The sequence below is a fragment of the Pteropus alecto genome, unplaced genomic scaffold (genome assembly GCF_000325575.1).
Source record: "Pteropus alecto unplaced genomic scaffold, ASM32557v1 scaffold696, whole genome shotgun sequence".
NCBI classification, from domain to species: domain Eukaryota; kingdom Metazoa; phylum Chordata; class Mammalia; order Chiroptera; family Pteropodidae; genus Pteropus; species Pteropus alecto.
The window spans coordinates 76694-96594 of record NW_006438072.1 but is presented as its reverse complement, the minus strand read 5'-3'; the positions used below and the strand labels follow the sequence as shown (position 1 = coordinate 96594).

General features: G+C 32.4%; 1 pseudogene; it reads left to right on the top strand.

The window, feature by feature from the left end:
• Positions 1–11238: 11238 nt before the first annotated feature.
• Positions 11239–19901, top strand: part of LOC102892188 — a 44656-nt pseudogene continuing 35993 nt past the window's right edge.

Below are 19901 nucleotides of genomic sequence, written 5' to 3'. Positions count from 1 at the left end.
TTCTCCTACATTTTCTTCCAGATATTTTATACAATTATGTTTCTACTAAGGTCTATGATCAATTTGGGATTAATTTTTGTATAAGGTAAAGGTTAGATAAAGGTAAACATTAATTTTTCTTTATATGGATGTCTGGTCTTTATAACACCATTTCTTGGAAAAACTATTCTTTCTCCATTGAATTGCTTTCACAATTTTGAAAAAATTATTTGTCTGTATTTATACATATCTATTGCTAGATTCTTTATTCTTTTCCATTGGTTTCTTTCTCTAGAACATCGAGCGACTTCACACTCATTACTACTGTGGCTTCATAATAATCCTTAAAATCAATTAGCATTATTCCTCCAATTTTGTTTTTTTCAAATTTCAGCTTTCTGAGTCCTTTGCATTTCCACATGTATTTTGGAATCAAATTGTTCAAAGTTACACAAAATGCTGTTTTCCAGCAATGAAAATAGTATATATTTCTATTTAGGTCTTCTTTAATTATTGTCAGCACTGTTTCCTTCTATTCCAATATATATGTGTTTCATTTCTTTTGATTTCCTTATTGCACAATGATTTTCAGTAGGATGTTGACAAAGTGACGAGAAAAGACATCTTTGCTGTGTTTCCAGTATGAGGTGGGCAGTGTTGGGGCAGTGGGGTGGAGAAGCATTCAATATTTTACCGTTAAGTATAATGTTGTATAATTCACTCTAGTTACAAAGTTTTTGTAGATGTCTTTAATCAGATTTTAGAAATGGCCTTCTTTTTCAACTTTGCTGAGACTTTTTAGCATGAATGGATGTTATACTTGTCAAGTGCTTTTCCTGCATCATATTTTGATGAACGTGAGTTTTCTTTTTATCAATAGGATGAAATAAATTGATGGTTTTTAAATGTCAAGTTGGCCTTGCATTCTTAAGATAAACCTTACTTGGTCATGCTATATTATCATTTTTATATATTGCTGTATTACAATTTCTGATATTAGGTTGGGCATTGTTGTATCTATTTTCATAGAGATTACAGTTCTGTAATTTTCTTTTCTTGTAATGTTGGTATTGTTTTGGTATCACTTTAATTCTGGTTCCATAAAATGAGTTAAAAGATGAACTCTGTTTTCTATAAGAGATTCTATAAATTGGTTATTATTTTTTCCTTGAATAGTTGGTAGAAATCTCCAGTAAAACTATATAACTGAATTTCTCTTTATTGACATATTTCTAGCTATTGATTCAATTTTTCAATAAATATTAGGATAGTCATGTTATTTGTCTTTCAAGTGAGTTTTTGATAATTCTTGCCTGTCAAGGAATTTAAATTGTCATGTTCAAGGGCATAAAATTGTTCATAGCATTTCTTTTGGTAGTGATGTCCTCATCTATTTTCATATTTATAGTTTGTATCTCCTCAGTCTTCTTTGTCAGTCTGGCTAGAGTTTTATCAGATTTATTGTTGTTCAAAAGATAAGCTTATGATTTTATGTAATTTTTCTTTTGAATTTTATTGATTTCTACTCTTATATTACTTCCCACTTCCTGCTTGATTAAAGAGTAATTTTCTATTGTTTTTCTAATCTGTTATGAGGAAACCTTAAATTTTTGATTTGAGAACTTTCTTTTGATCTAACATATGCATTTAGCACTTTAAATTTTTTTTAAAGTACTGAAAGAAACTGAGTACTGTAAATACCAAACTTGCTGAATATAAATGTTGATTTTGTTTCTCCTATATGGTTTTGATCAGAAAAAAAGTCCATATGATCTTAAACGCTCTTAGGATCAGTGACCAACTTCATAACATTTCAGAGTATAAACAATTTTAGATCAATAACATTTTAAAGCATTTATTATGAATTTCTAAGACACAGTACATGAAAAAGGGAAAATATTATAAATATATTTGTGGATCCTAAAAGGCTTAAAGTTTTAATTTTACAATTCAATTGAGTTAGCACTTCTAATTTTATATCAAGTATTCTTGAAAATAATACTGACCCATGGAACTCAGAACAGTCAAAACCTAGGCAGGATTATAAGGTGAAGCGAATGATGATAATGAGAAAGAGGAAGAGGAGAAATCAGATTAATTGTAACTACTATCCACTGAAATATATGTCTCACTAGTTGCCATAACTGAAGTATACAAACTGTCTATGACTGTAACCACAAACTGTAAATCAGGAGAGTTTAAGTAAGGAACAAAGCTGACTTGAAACTAAGCCAGCATTATTATAGTGAGACATACACATTCATCAACATGGGAAATGCAGAGATCCTAAATTTTACTTACTACGCTTTCTCTTTTACAATGTACAGAGAAGGAGATGATCAGGTATTTCCTGGTTACATACAACATTACATTTGCTCCAAGTTCTCACTTACTTGATCTATATTTCTTTTCATGCCCTTCCTCTAATCAGGAACATGGTAAACCATAGAGAAGAAAGATGCATTAGATATAGAGAAAGGGGTTTAAGTCAGTGCCACAAAGCATCAGCACCTCCACAGTGACCTCGGAACAGTTACCACTCCACATTAGGTGGGGGACCTTTTAGCTTTTCACTGAGAGGTCCGCAAAAGACCAAAATATACCATGAAATCATCACCATATCAGTATTCCTTTCACACAAACTCCATTGGCAATGGTAGAAGCAGACCAATCAAAAAGAGAATGTACAGATTTACTTGATTATAAATCAAACATGGAATAATTCTGTTTAATGGAAAATAAATTCAAAACAAAATGGCAGAAGACTTCCTTCTCACTGTGTGTTCAGGTAGCAGAGAGAGACCCAGCTCTGGTCTTAGTCTTTTTATAAGGATAATAATCCTGTCTTGGGGCCCACCCTCATGACCTCACCTAAATTTAATTACCTCCCAAAGCCTCCACCTCTAAATACCACCACACTGAGGGCTAGGCTTCATTATATGAATTTGTGGGGACATAAACATTCAGGCAATAAGAGATTTCATGACATGTCTATTAATCTCAGCCAATTAAACATTCATAAGTCACTTCCACTCACAAAAATCTGTAGAAACTAAAAATGTCTACATTTGTGCAAGGTAAAAATTTTGAACACTTCTTCATTAAAGATTCTCTAACTTGCTCCGGCCAGCTCCAGGTAAAAAATCTTTGTTAATAATCGGGGGAAGACTAACATTTTTATCCTTCTCTATTGCTTGTCTATCAAATGAACATTTCTACCAACTCTCACTTTCCAGAAAGGAGACTGCATCAATCCATAACTGATTTCTATCCAATATAACATTTATCTGGCAGATACTTTCCCTTTAATGTAAGACACCATGTGAATGTTGATAGATTTTAGTTCCTTTGGTATATGTTCTCAATTTTTCTAAATTATGTAAATACTAGTTCTGCCTTTAACTCTTATTCTATCCATCTCTATAGCTATTACATTTTTTAAATGAAGAAAAGTATTATAAAACATTCCAAATGCAATTTAGAGTGAATAATGGAACTGTATTTGAATATATATTAGGAAAATTTTAGGTGCATTATCAATGCTTCGAAGTGTGAAAATAACAAATTGAGTATTATTAAAAAAAATAAAATAACAAAACTAGATTCCCCCTTTGGGTGGGTAACTATGCTGGTATTATTGTGAGATTTAGCAAATGGCTACAAATTACTTTGAAGATTTTTTTTTTTTTAAAGAAGATACCATATAATATGGTGAGCATCAATATTTTCTGAATTATTTTTTTTCTTCCTAAGCCATTGTTGCTATACAATGAGATCACTAATCAATTGCTATTTATCAGAACATTGATCAACTTTAACAAGTAAAAGCAGAACAATGTTAAATCCAATGTCCTCACAAACCAGGTACCCTCGAGAGATTTAAAAATTACCATCAAACATTTTAAAAGAATTTCAGCTATTTGTAAGGTTAACTATAATATCTTAATTACTTAAATTCCTTGTGATAATGCCATCAGTGTATTTCATTAAAGAAGTAGAAAGCTTTGAAAAAATCGATATAAAACCAATCAAGATATTACATGTTCCTTTGGTCTCCTTTATCCCCAGGGCAAATCATGGCCTGATATACAACAAAAGACAATAAAGACAACTTCTAATAATGAATGCCTCCCACCTCTCTTATAATATATTTTTTCTTCAGTATAATTTTTTTTTTTTTTTTTTGGAGATTTATACAATTTTCACTGACTGAACAGCATAGAATTGATATACAGGACATTTATTTAAAACAGTTCAAGGCAAAAATTACCCTAAACAAACTGGCCATTGCTTTAACTCTGTAATATATGTTAGTCATATGTCTTTCAAGATTAATTCCAAAATTCTAAAACTTTTGTTTGGGTTAAACTTCTTTTAATATAGAAATAAAAAATTTCTTTGTTGTACAGCTAAGTAATTTATTTGTGGATTACCCAGCCGAGGCTTTACTGAGCTGCAAACTGGCTTTTCTTTAAAATAATATTCTCTTGCTTTAGTTAATATTAACTCAGAGAAAGCAAAAATGTAAAACCAGCTAGAACCAAGCATTATTATAAAGGTAAAATCTGTTGGGAATGGAGCATGTGATATTTCCATCGGAATCATTTAATACCTAAAAGGAATTATAATGGTAGCCAGAGAAGACCATTCTTTTTCTCATTAACATCTCAAAAACATACAGTTCACTAGATAACATTATCATTGATTTCTGTTATTAAAAGCTAAAGAATTTTTAATCACCAAGAATGCTATTTCTATTTATGATACAGATTACTGTGCTTTGAGAGTACTGGTTACTAACCTCCCTAAATATATCAACTTAGAGGAAAGTTGCTGAGATTTTAGGATCACCGTCTAAGAGTTACAACATCACTTTGTAAAAATTGTTCTAATAAATACATGAAATGAAATTTTTCACACCTTAAATGTCAGCATAATCTCTATCTGAAGTGCAAAATTTAGGACTGCATGTATTCCTTGAGTATGAGCAATCACTTAGATCCCATATTGAATATGCTTCTATTTAACCTTTAAAAATGTTTTTATTATGTTTTATCCCCTCTGGATTACATTATGTGCATTAGGATTTTTTAAACCACTTTATGAGACATAAACAAATATGAAAGTAGCATTGAGTTTTTGAAAAATTAGAATAATAACAGAATTAAACAGAAGAGGATTGAGAGAGAAGATATACCAGAAAAGCACGGGGTTCGAAGTCAGACACTATTATTCTGGGCTGCCGATTATTAAGCCAGTGGCTTCATATAAATATTGAGCCATCATTTTGACATGTAATTTAGAAATAAGAACACCTATCTTGCCTGGTACAGACTTGCTGATAACTTCAAATTAAATAAAGAATAAAAAGGTGCAGTTTAATTGCAAAGTAGCTAGACAAACAGTAAGAAACATAGTGCCTTTTTCACCTCTAAGACATCATGGTTTGTAAAATGCATTTATACATTATTTTATTTGAGATATGGATATTAGATTTAAATGTCTCTAAATAATATATTATTGATGAAAACAAAGAGTGTTATGATGCCTTATTATTAATCAGACCATTCATAAGGAAAATTGAGTAGAATTTGCAGATCTGCTCCATGATATTCTTTTTATCTTCGACGATAAGAAAACAGCAGAATGGTCTTTAATATATTTCATACAGAGTAGTACGATATAATGCAGATATAATTTTTTTTAAGATTCGAATTAAGTTCCCAAAACTCCTATTCCACTGTCTGTCTTCCTAAAACTTTTTGTCTGAGGCGAGAGGAACACAGAATAAAAGATAAATTTTCCCTCACTCATTCTAAGTATGTTTCTATTTCTTTCAATTAGTTTAGAAAACACCTAGTCAGCCCATGTATGCAATCTGTTCTCAATGATTGGTAAGCCGATCATGAGCATAATCCTAATTCCTTCGCTCCTTCAAAATACCACCAACAAAAAGCCAACCCAACCAACCTTTATTGGGGGTTCATTGGGGGATAAAAGCATGCTTTATATTGGGATTCTGCAAGTACCTTGAAATTAAATATTAAACATTCTGTTCTTAAATGTATTTTGATGATGCAGCCAATAAGAATCTCTTTAGTTGTCTATTATTCTCTCCTCAATCCCTCCTTCATACACACACACACACAGCTTTCTTTTTTCTCTTATGACTTGAGAATGAGAGCTTATGCTTTTAGAGTTGTGTTTATACCTGCAAGATCCTTTGCAAATAGAAATTATTTTTTCTTGCCAACTTGAAAAAAGTTCCCAATAGCGCATATTATTTTAATCAATTACAACTATATGGAAAGGACACTAATCATGAAGTTTAATTCAGATTTGAGTGTTGGCTTCATGACACACTACCTGTGTGGCTTTAAATAACTTAGCCTAACAGTCTCCTCATCTGTGAAATAAGATTAATATTACTAGTTTCACAAGACTGCTGAGGTGATTACCACGGAAATGCAGGTAAAAATGCAGAGGGCATAGACTGCTTAAATAAATAGTGAATTTTTAAAGCTACTGGGTATACTAAAGATGTCACTGCGGTGCATCTATTTTTACTTTTTATATTTTAAAAACATTCTTAGAGCCCACATTATACTTAGAGCACTGACCTAAATGCTTCAAAAAGCAAGAAAAGAAATGTACCTGCCTTCCAGAAGTTTAAACTTTAGAGGAAAAGACAAATGCCAAAAAAAAAAAAAAAAAAAAGGACAAGGTATGCATAATACAGATGCAAAGAAATAATAAATAATACTTGATAAAATCTTAAAAAACCATAACATGTGAAATTGGGACTGGGTCTGGAGTTTGGGTAGGATATAATCTATGTGGATGGGACAAGTGGAGAGAGAAAATATTTTGTTATTTGAATCTGTCTAAAAAACATGTCACCATTAAAAAGTCTATTGATAAGTATGAACAAAACCAAAAGACTGAGACTAGAGGCTTCACCATCTTGGAGATTTTGCACAATATCACTGAAGCCAGCTTTCTTTCCTTACATCCATCCCTCTGAGTACAAACTACATTTCTAGGATCCCTCCAAGCTAGTTATACTGTACATGGTAAAAGGTCAGTGACCATTTACTCTAACAAAAGGTAAAGGTGTGATGTTTACTTCTACTTTTTTTTTTTATCATCAGAATAGGAAAAAAAACAAAAGAATTAGTATCTCCAGATTCACCCCCCACCCCCACCAAAAAAGAAAAACTGCAAATCTCTATGACTGAGCTACTGAATAGGATATGTCTGAGAGTTACATTAATTTGAACAAATAGCACTATTTTCAAATATTATATTTCATTTGTTATTATTGTAGAGGAAATTTTATTGATTTGCAACTATAGAATCGTCTAATATCTGAGAAAACTTTCATTGCGGTGTAATGGTGACATTAGAAACTGATGCCATTCTTCATATAGGACGACTACTAACTAGGGCTTCAGTGACACAAAAGTTATCCAGAAGTTAAAATAAGTTTAAGCCAAATCCATCCACATTTTTTTAATCCATGCTTTTTTGTGACCTATCAGCCAAGCGAAGTTTGGTTTATTAAAGCCATAGGGTAAAGAAACACTATGTATTTTAATAAGAAAATTTTATTTTTTAATTTTAGAAATTGCCTCCAGTTTCACTAATTTCACAGTGTATTTTCCACCAAATAAAGAGGGTTATCCAGCTATTACTGTGCTTTGACTAATTAGAAATATCAAATTCATCACTTAGTAATATATATTCAAATAGCTCTAAAAGCAATTCTGAAAAGTCTTTAAAATATTTGAATGATTATAGTAATATAGTGTGACCTCCAAAATAACTTCTTTTAAAAATTCACTAGACTATTTAATATACAAATGTACGTAGTAATCTTCCAATTTTTAGCAGGAATAAATCACATTGTCCCATCATTCCTTATCACACTCCGTCTTGCCAGCCAAATACTAAGCGCCTTGTGAACAGGAACTGACTCACCTGTTTGTAGTTCTGCTATTGTGCAAGGGCCAGGGACTGTTGTAAAGCTATAAAGAAAAAGGAAGGGAAGTATGGAATATTAAACAACTGAGCTTTCAAAAAAATTAAATAAAATGACAAGTTCCTCTCTTTCAGCTGAAATGAACCTGTAGCAGAGTATCATCTGGTGATCAGTCATGTAGTAGTCGCAGCCACGTGGTTCTATTTTAAAGAGGACGCTATTATAACTCCCCCTGCAGGTTTTCATTCACTTTGATTTCTGCTGTGCTCTCGGCTCCTGAAAAATCACCTTTAGACCAGTCTAAATGATTGTAATGTGATTGTTCTCTCAGAGCAGGAGGGAGTGCGTGATGGCACCAGTGCTGTCTTTTCTAATGAGTCATGCTAATGAATGGGGAGTTGTTGCCTAAATTATTCAGAACCCAGCTGGTGTTTCACTCAGAGAAAGACGTTAAGCCTTTTAGAATGTATTCTGTGCTATAGAGCATTGCTTCCTCATGATGGGAAAGAAGATTTTTAGAGATTTGCTTTAAAAAATGTATATATGTATACAAATACACACACACATTTTTTTAAGTGAGAAGGAAACAATTCTGAAAATAATGTTGAAATGTGTAATAACATCTTTATGTATAATCTATTATTTAATTGGTTTTCCATATTTTTCTATATTTTATACCATTAATTCTAAACAATCCAGCTAATACAGAATATTTGTGCAAACAATAAAAAATTAAAGAAACTCTGCTAGTTAAAAATATTTAGTATCTATAATGCTTGCTTTTATATTTAATATTTAATTATAAATAGCTTTATTTTTATCTAATATTTTCTTAGAAACATTATATATGACATATATGATGCTATATGTAACCTTATAAATATAACAATATAGAGTAAGATATGTATATTTTTCCATGATGTCTAAGATTGTATCTCATAGGTCTTTTGTTCTCTTAGTTCCAAGCATTTAGAACTATTTAGATTTCTAATGAGAAATAATACAATGTCATGAAAAAGGAACTAATAATGCCAGCCTGTAAAACTGTCTTGGGAAATGAGGTAGAATCTCATGAAGAAATGATATTTCCAAACAATGCAATTCTGCTTGTTGAAATCTAATCAAACATGAAATATTTGCCTCGAATAAAACCTCTTCAAGAAAGCTTCTTTAAATTCTTGTGTCTTTCACTTGAAGATTCTCTTTCCTCCAAATTTTATGGTATTTTGACTTTTATAATTTATCACTCCTGCCTTGAATTACTTGTGTATATGTATGGTAAAACCAACAATAGTATATAGCATAATTTATTATAATTATTGTTTATGTTTACTTTCTTCCAAGAATAACTGAATAAATTATTAACTATGATAAGCTACTACATGTAAAGCTAAATCCAATTAATATTTAAAGTACCTTAAATTATGTGGTAAAAACCTGCATAAAATTTGAAATTATTTTACCTATGAACATGAAATAACTTACCTAATTATTCAAGATAAGACCTAGAATATTTAAATTCTATAAAACTACAGTAAGGATGACCTACAATTATACCAACATACACATATTTTATTCAAGCTAATCTCATTCTTTCTTATGATAATATCAGTCAATTCTAAAATTTGACTAAAACTACATGACCAATGGATTAAATACTTAGCGTTCAAAACTGAGAAAATTTCTTGTGCTACTGAACTAAATTTCAAGTTTAAATCTTTAGGATATTAAAGGTCATTTTCTTATATTCTCGTGTCCACACTAAAAATACTTTTATTTCCCATATAATCTCAAATTTTCCCCTTGAATATGTTCTTTTCACTCAGATGCATTCTCTCTTAGTGTCTCAGCTTTTTCATTCTCCGTTTTCACCTTCCACTAATAAGCCCATTCTCTAAAATCCATTCAATTGCAGTTTTTTGGATCAGTGACATCTTGACATCATTTTCAACAATCCTAACTAATTAGTAATATGAGGGTAATAAGAGGAGGGAGCGTGTGCCTGAGATTTGGATTGTCTAGTAAGTAATTTAACTGGGAATCTGCACATAAATTTTAAGCCCAGTCATAATATTATTTAGTGTAGAACTAAATTCTGGTTGTATGAATTTTAAATACTGAGAAATATCTAGAACTGATACTGATATATGTATCCAAATTTCTAGTTAATTTGGTGAAAAAATATGTGCAATCAAAATTCCAATCATCTATTGAAAACTTTGAAAAGACTAAATCAGCAATGATTTCAAATTATATGAGCACCTCTAATAAAATAACACCATTCAATCCATGTTTATGTTTCTTCCCGTGAGGGCAGAACAAGATGGATATAAAGCCAATGGTAGCAGCATTGTACTGTGATGAGGGTTCAGATCTTCTGAGTCATGCTGGACCTTCCAGAGAAGTGGTATAATGTGAGAATAAAGAGCCAAACTTTGGACTTTAAATTCTTAATCAAATGTCCGTGGGCTATTACTCTCTTCAGTCATCTATAAAATGAGGTTAAAAATACTTAGCCATTTTATGGGATGGATGTGAACCTTCAACAGAATGGAATGCATCAGGTGAAGCCCTGAGGACTTCAGAGTCACAAAGCAGCAGGAAGAAACATAAGCCAGAATCTGTGTGGGAGGCGCACACATAAAATTGCCTCACACATCCTGATTATGTGACATGAAGTCCAAAGCCTTCTTCACACTTCGAATTCTTAGCATCTTATGCTGTCGTAATCTTTACTCTGTATGAACCTCTAAAGCCACATAAGTTGTTTCTTTTTACACCCAGACTCAATCCAAATAACTCATAATTTTTCCTAGTTTTTACACAAAAAAATTCCCCATACAACACCTTTTAACAAATATTAATGAAAAATTATGAATACCAGGGAGAAACCATAAAGAGTAAGTCTACCTGACTATTCACTCTTGTTACTTGTCATATCTCTTGCCAAATTGTTTCCTGGGAATCCAAATAGTCTTACTTTATTAAGGAGAACAGTTTGACCTCCAAATTTACACAACCATTCATATCAACATTAATTCTCTACAAAAAAAAAAAAAAAGAGCCCAGTTAATAGTACTCATTATTCCTAGATACCTGGTATGGGAAATTAATATTTTCTGTTGACGTGCTACTGGCGCTCTAGTAAGATGCACTGCAGTCTGGCCCATCGTTGGAAGCACTACAAAGGGAGCAGACAATTCTACCAGAGGCGTCGGACAGGATTCCTTGTAAAAGATGACACCAGAGCTAAAGCTTGAAATTGACATCTCGAATAGATGCTCCGCGTTATCATAAGATGGAAGCAAAAGGTGAGAGTGTGGAGTGGGCGGGGAGGAGGAAAATACTCCAAAAAGCTGGAACCAAGTGAGCAGCGCTGTAAAAGTGCCTTTAGGCTACATGGCTGTGTGCACCATGGTGCGGGAGAGAGAGGTTCAGGAGAAAGGAAATACCCTGTGAATCCACACGGATCAGAAAGCACCAGGTCATGAAGCCCACTGTTTACTCGTTTAAAATATTTGGCCTGACTCACAATTCCTAGTCTCAGTCGTGGAAATGAGTTGCAGTATGCACCGAAAACATTGCCATTAATACTAATGAGCCAAAGTTGGAATGTCTTTTTCTATTCTGTACAATTCACAAATAAAGTATAATATTTCACTCAGTTTTATTATCATATACTCTGCCGAGTAGGCAAGAACTTCTGGAATGTCATCAAAGCTGACATACGGCGATATGTTCATATACCTTGATGTTCCAGGGATGTGTCTTTCATGTGAAAATCATCCCCACTCTGCGCCAGAGTAGAAAACAAATATAGAGAAGTACTACTTTGAGCATTAAGGATTTCAGGCATGCAAAACTAATGATGAGTTTATCTTTTAGAAGGACCATTCTGGCAGTGAAAACAAATTGGGCCTACTTAGCAGCTTATCGGATATAACCCAAGAAAAAGTGGTAAAGGTCTAAACTAAGGTAGTAGTAACAGAAATTAAAAGAAGAGGAATCACATGAAAGCTATTTTGAGGATAGAACTGACAGTATTGTGCGGAAGGACACTTTAGTTGTAAAAGGGTAAGAGAGAGGAACAATATGCTTGTTAACCCATCGGTGACTGTTAGTTGTGTTTAAAGCCACAGAAAACACTTTAAAACTCTGATCAGATCAGAACCAGAGGAGATTAGAGTGGCTAAATATCTTCATGAGAGTTTAGGGCATTTGGACCTGAGCCAACGGAGATCCAAGGACCAATGCCCCAAAGGTAAATGCCTGGCTCAAGGGTATTCCAAGATTTCTGTAGAATTTCCTTCCAGAGCTCTAAAAATACTAAATTAACTAGAGATTTAATAATCTTCAACTACACTAAAACTAAGGTATTTCAATGGCACTGAATTGTTCATTAAACAGGCAGCCTGTCAGTCAAATTACTAGCTCGCATAGCTAAGATTTCAAAGTCTAAAACTCTTGAGAAACACAAGTTGTCAATATGACTGTGACTCAAAAGCCACCTGAGAAAAAAGACTAAAATGAGTGTAGCCTACAAGAGTTAAATTTGGAAGGATATGGGTTTCTGGACCCATGTGCTGAATTAGCTATAAATAAATGAAATATGATACATTTGTTGATATACTTAGTGATGAGATAATGAAAATAATTTTATCAACATCATGAGCAAAATTGTATGATTTTTTTTAGTCTGGATTCAGTTCCATATAATACTTTTGAAAGTTTTCTGTCTGTTAAAGAAAACCTTTATTTACTCAGGGGATAGATTCTAGAATCAACTTTGAATCTACGAATTACACACCTTCTTCTCCATAGCAAGTTTCTGAAGCAGTTTATTTTGTCTTTTAAAAAGGGAGTAGTTTTTTATTCCTGTGTCGAAATCTAAATTCACAAAAGACTAGAAGCACAGATTATACTTTGATTACCTTGTGGTAAGAATTCAAATTGAAATGACAGGCATTATAATTTATTTTGCCTTAGACAGTGATATTATGGCTAAATACATCTCATTTCCAAATCAAGAAAAATAAAATACTTTAATCATATATGCATTATATTTTATGTCAAATCAGAAAGCATCCACTTTTTCAAAATTTCCAATTTGCTCTAAGAAAAGAAAAATAGGAACATGTATATAAGAAAGGACATTGCTCTAAAAGGCATATATGCTGCAAAACACCTGAAATGGCAGTCTCTGACTCTCAAAAGGTTAAACTACAGTTACTTAACTTAAAATATATCTCAAAAATGAGTAAGTTAAATTACATTCAGTTTAACAAACAATCTGCATTTATTAAGAACATGCCATTTGCCTCAGTTCAAATATGTTTTGTAGCTCAACTAAGTTGCTAAACTAGCCACCTCGCAACCTCTATCACTTATTCCTTTTTCACCCTTTATGTTGTATAGCGTATAACTACTGGATCTCAGATAAGAGTGTTTCACTCTCTTGCTTAAAAACCTTTAGTTGTCCCTTAGGAATCATATCCGTGCCACTCCTCACTTTCATCTTTTGCTTTTCAAATAAATCAAATTTCAAGCAATGCTGCTCTCCCATTTCTTACTTATGTGCTCACATGTATCACCGGGGAAATTTCCCCTGTCCACTAGGAACATCTCCCCCACTACACTCTCTTCTGGCTAATTCTTATTTGTCTCTCTGATTTATTTGTCTCTATTCAGTTTTCTTAATATAAAACAATAAATATAATAAATATAATGATTAAAAGAATCTGATTAGTTCACGGATGTTCGATATTTGTAAAAAAAATAATAATAAAAGGTTTTTATTCATGTTAATCATATATAAAGCCCAGTCAGCCAAAAATCTCACTTAATTATTTTTTTAAAAGAAATCATTTTAGTTAAGTGACATCATCAGGAAATGAAAACATTTTAAAAGGAATTCAAACTACATAGACAATCATGGTATAGATTTAATATACCTTTCTTAGAATAGGGACATAAAATATAATTAGAAAGATAAGAAGTGGAGCATAGAACAACTATTTGGTACAGCAATATATTATAAAACAATAGTGTATACGACATAGTCAAATTCCCAACTTTAAGAACAGGGAGAGAATCGGAGAACATAAAGGTACTAATTGTAAATAAAAATGCGGTGAGTTCTAAGGAATTAGAGAGAGAAATAAATGCTCAGTTTAGACTGATTCTATCAGAGAGACTGGTATGGGGCATAGAGGAATAAACAGAATATGGATGAGCATAAATTTTGAAAAAATAATTGAAAAGAAAGGTCAAATTAAGGTAGATGACTATATATTTATAGGTATATCATCATTTTAAAAAGTTTTATGATGCAAAGCAATTAATCAATTATTTTTTTCAAACAATTATTTAATTCAAGAGATAGAATTAAAACTAGTAACTGACTGTTTCCATAGACTTCACAGGTCAGTTCAGCCAACATGATCATTAAAAGGTTGGTAGTTGCCAGGGGCTGGGAGGTGGCAACTGGGATATGGTGACTAAAGCGTACCAGTTATAATACGAGTAAGTTCTGGGATCTAATGTACAACATGGTGATTATGGTTAACAATACTGTATTGTATAGTGTACTTGAAAGTTGCTAAGAGAGTAGATGTTAAATATTCTCATCAGAAAAAAAAAGGAAACTTTGTGAGGTAATGGCTGTGTTAACTAACCTTATTATGGCAATCATTCACAATTTAAACATGTATTAAATCATCACAATGTAGACTTTAAACTTACATAATGTTACATACCAATTATATCTCAATAAAGCTGGAAAAATATGATCGTTAGAAGATTTAGCATGCCAATGACAAAATAAGTAAAAAGAATATTGAGTATGTGCCTTACATAAAATAATGTCACTGACTGGAGCTTAATTAAAGCATAATAATTGGCATAAAATGAATAGAATGATTTAATATGCTATAGAAATAGAATGAATGGCAAACACTTACTAAAAAAATTGTTTCATGAATTACTAAACATGTACAATTTTTATTTTTTACTTTTAGTGTTGAATTCATTTTCAAAAACTTTTAGTGTATTATTTTAGGGACAAATAACAAGGAGGCAAAATTTGACATGGCAAAGAGATGAGAACTATAAAGAAAGAAAAAAGTAATTTTTACATTATACTATAAAAATAAACTGTACCAATTATCTGTACAAAAAAAACAAAACTATGAGAAAAAAAAACTGTGGACTCTCTTCTTTCACCTACAGATTGTGTCTGATAAATCACTGTAGACATTTCTAACTTTCCTTTTCTATAACTTTCAGAGCTTTTTTAATATACAGAGGTATAGTTTTATCTTATAGCACTTACTCTGGGAGAAAATGAGGGGGACCCTAGTCTGGCCAGAAATTAAATGTTTTGTGGTGAATATTTGTGCTTAAAATTGCCTACATAACTTACACATATTTAACAATATGTCTTATTGTTTTCAAATACATTTTCTCTGTATTTTAAAACAGCCCTTTGGCTGACAGCATTGAGAAAGATTTGGTGACCGAGGCAACCAACTGTACTGTCCACTCAAAATTTGTCAAAACAAGTCTTCTAACTCCTTAAATAGGGGAAATAAAAGATTTCTTGTCCATGTCTCAAAAAAAATTTAATTTTTCCAACAAACAAAAACTAAGAAAGAACTACATAGACAAAAAAGATTTAGTAGAAGGCAGTGACAAATAGCAGAAAAGAAAAAAAAAATATCACGTGTAATGGTATGGCTGTTCTTTCAAAAGTTTAAATCTTAAATTTCTCCAGGACTGTAAGATGCAAAGGAAAACACTTGAGGTAAGGAGAACTCAGCCTCCGCATTTACATTAGAATCTGCTACCCAAATGTAGTAAATAAAAGGAGAATTTAAGTGTGTTTTCTTAAGAGTCTCAGCCAATAGGACAGTGAATAAAGGAGATAAAACTCATGTTTTCACCTAGGAAATAGTATCTAGAATTGAGGCTTGGCTCAAGAGAACAACAAACTTGAGATATCAGAAGCAAATTGGACTTTTAATTCACATAAACAACATGAATTTCCCCAATATAGTTCTCCTTTTACTTTCCATAAAATACTCTCCAATTCCTAAGAAAATTCTTATTGTTTATAAAGAAGATATATATTTATTTGATTCCCACACTTTTCTAATATTGATTCTAGTATCTAATTTCTTTAGATGAATAACAGATGCCAGTATAGTAGAGGCCAATGGATTTTTAAAAATCAACCAAATTCACTTTCTGCAATTAATGTAAAATTAACACGCTTAATAGACTTACGTGTATATCTCGGAGTAATTTAAATATATAGAATATACTTTATCTGGAAAAAAAATTGAACTATTTTGTGCAAATTCCTGAAATCTTTTTCTCATGGACTCGTCCCACCAGGTGTAAGGAACCATCATCCGGGCTTCCACTTTTGACCCATATTGGATGCCCAAATGCTAGGAGGAGCACTCCAAGGATTCGGTAAACACGATAATTTCTATGATCTTTTACTGTAAATTTTTTCACATTACCTTCTTTTAAGATTGTCATATGGTTGTAAATATTTCATGTCTAAAAGAAGACAGATTTTTTTTTTAAGCTGGGCAAAGAAGTAGAAGAAGAAAACAAAACAAAACAAAAACAGTAATGGTAAACAGATTTGCATCTCTCAAGTATAAATTTGATCTTGATGTTTTTTCCTTAAATCCTTAAACTCTCACTACTAAATAAAATCCCAAACCAAAAATCCTTGATCTAGGATAAAATATCCTTCTTTGCCCTTGTTTTTTCAGCCTGTTTCTTTTGCTACTTACACTTCCGGCTAACTCAAACCTCCTGATATTCCCCCAAATGGATCTGCTTTTCGACATCTCTGGAAACTGGCCCAATAATCCCCCTGACAGAAAGGCTATTTTCTTCTCCTGTCTACTTTGCATTCAAATTCTCTTCCTTCAAGAATCTCTTTAAATGAGCCTTCCTCTTTAAATCCTTCTTTGGGCACTCCAAACTCAACCAGCTATGCCACCTCCTGGGCACCCTGCTTCTACATTCGTGTGTCTATAACCTCATTCTCACGGTGCTTGTTCTTTTTTATCTCACTTGCTCACTGCTCTGTGAGCTCCCAGAGCATGGAGTCTGGCATGTGGCTGTTTAATGAATGGATGTTCAATGAATTAAACTAGAGATTAGAAAAGGGATATATAGAGAAGGGAGGAAAACTTTGGATTCTTTTTTAAAAAAATTAATCTTTATGATATGATTTGGTGCTATTAAACATCTCTATATTTTTGTTATGTAAAAGCTGTTTGAAAAGACTGACTCACAGATATTGTGGACAATTTGGTGATGGACAGAGGTGAGGGGGGTTGGGAAGCTGGGAAAATGGGGTGAAAGGTTAAAGAAGTACAAATTAATAGTTAATAGTTGGTCACCGGGATGGGGAGCACAGCAGAGGCAATGCAGTTTTCATTAATATGATGGCTAGTTGGAGGGCCAGAGGAGGGAGGGAGCAATTGGAGAGATCGTTTTATGAACTATATAGATGTCTAACCAATGTACTGTATACTTGAAACTAATTGAAATAAATTTAAAAGAAATGACTCCTGGTGAGCATGAAGGTAAACACTGACAACATAAAGGACACGTTTGTATAAAACACGCAAAGCCTTTCATAAGAAAGGAAGCTCTTAACTTTAAAGACAAGGTCGCCTTTATGAGAACTACTCTGTGTGTGTGTGTGTGTGTGTGTGCCTGTGCACACACACATTTATTCACTTTGTGTTTTATACACTAGTAGAATCCCATAGGAAAACAATAATGGACTTTAAATATGCTCTCTAAAGTCAACTTTAAGAGTTTGCAAAGCTTTCATGCCTTTTAAAATATCAATGATCACTAGTAAAATACACAGAGATAAGGTAACAAAAAGTTATAGAGATAAGGTAACAAAAAGGATTAACTTTTTCTTCAGGAGAGTCATTTTTGCTTTTAAACTATAGATCAGAGCAATCTAGTCACTGAAAAAATTTGCTCCAGTTTCAATTTTTCTGTCATTGTAATTTTAGGGACAGAATATGTTTTCATTTTGACCACTGTTATTTTTTGGCAGTTTTTTAGGCTGAGGAAATTTAGGAGGTTTTTGTTTTATTGCAGTGTCCACTTTAGCATGTCAGAGCAAAAAAGCAGCTCAAAATCTTCAAAAGTCTATCCATCATGATGACCCTGGTAAATGCAACTGAAAAAGACAACTGCTTATATTTTCCTTGACAACTATTTTTTTCCAGTTTTACTGACATATAATTGACATATAACACTGTGTAAGTTCAAGGTGTATAATGTGATGATTTGATATATGTATATATTGCAAAATAACTAACACCATAAAGTTTAGTTAACTCATCCTTCACCTCACATAATTACCATTTTTGTTGTTGTAGTTATGGTGAGACATTTAGATTTGCTCTTAACAATTTTCAAGTATACAATACAGTACTGTTAACTATAGTCACCATGCTGTACATTCGGTCCCTAGAACTTATTACCCTTATACCTGGAAGTTTGTACCATTTGACCAACGTCTCCCTATTTCCTCTACCCCCCAGCCCTTGGTGGTTTCTATGAGTTCAGCTTTTTTAGATTCTACATATAAGTACAATCATAGAGCATTTCTCTTTCTCTGATTCATTTCAGTTAGCTAATGCTTTTATGATTCATCCATGTTGTCACAAACAGCAGATTTCCTTCCTTTTTATGACTAATATTCCACTGCGTGTGTATCTTACATTTTCTTTATCCATTTATTTGTTGATAGATACCTAAGTGATTTGTATATCTTGGCTAATGTGAATACTGTTGAATGTGGAGTACAGTATCTCTACAAGACAGTGATTTCATTTCATTGAGATAAATATCCAGAAGTAGGATTGCTATATCATATGATAGTTCTATTTTTTAATTTTTAAAGGAACTTTTATAATATTTTCCACAATGGCCATACCAGTTTACATTCCCACCAACAGTGCACAAGAATTCCCTTTCTCCACATCTCTTATCTTTTTGATAACAGCCATTCTAGCTGGTGAAGTGATTTCTCATTGTGCTTTTGATTTTCATTTCTCTGATAATTACTGATGTTGAGTACTTTTCATGTATTTGTTGGCCATTTTTGTCTTCTTTGAAAAAAATGTCTATTCAGGTCTTCTGCCCACTTTCTAATTATTTGTGTTTTTTGTTATTGAGTTGTATGAGATACTTATCTATTTTAGATATTAACTCTTTATCAAATGTATGGTTTGTAAATATTTTCTCCCTTTCTGTAGATTACTTTTTTCATTTTTGTTAATTATTGAAATAGTGGGGGGAAAAAAGAAAGAAAATTCATTGATTTATTCATGAAGCTGTCTAGAAAATGCTAAAGCAACACCTATTCTATATTACGAAGCTATAGAAGAGCAGATAAATCTGTGACTTCATGAGATAACTGATAGTAATCGTAAAAAAGAATATAGTGGCCAGCTTTCTTTTGAAAGTAGAGCTGGCTGGCTTGCATGTTTCAAAAGATGATACAGCATAAAAACTGTTAAACTTTCAGGTGAGGCAAGTCCTGCAGATCGGGGGGCTACAGAAGAATACTTCCTTAAGGTATTCTTTAAAAATACCTCCTAAGTTTTATACAGCAAATGTAGAAGAGAGGATTTTCAAAGCTGATGAGACTGGCTTGTTTTACAAAGACACTGACAAACATGTACAATGTAAATGGCATTTCTGTTGACAAAAATGTTGTGACCAGAAGGTCAAAGAAACCTAACCCTATATTTTCCCCAAGAGCAATAGTGCAGTATTTACTAATTCAATGCTCATGGTGGCTTTACAGAAAACTACCATGAATAACAGGAATCAACAGTACATCATAAAAGACTATAAAATATATATGGTTCATTATACTAAA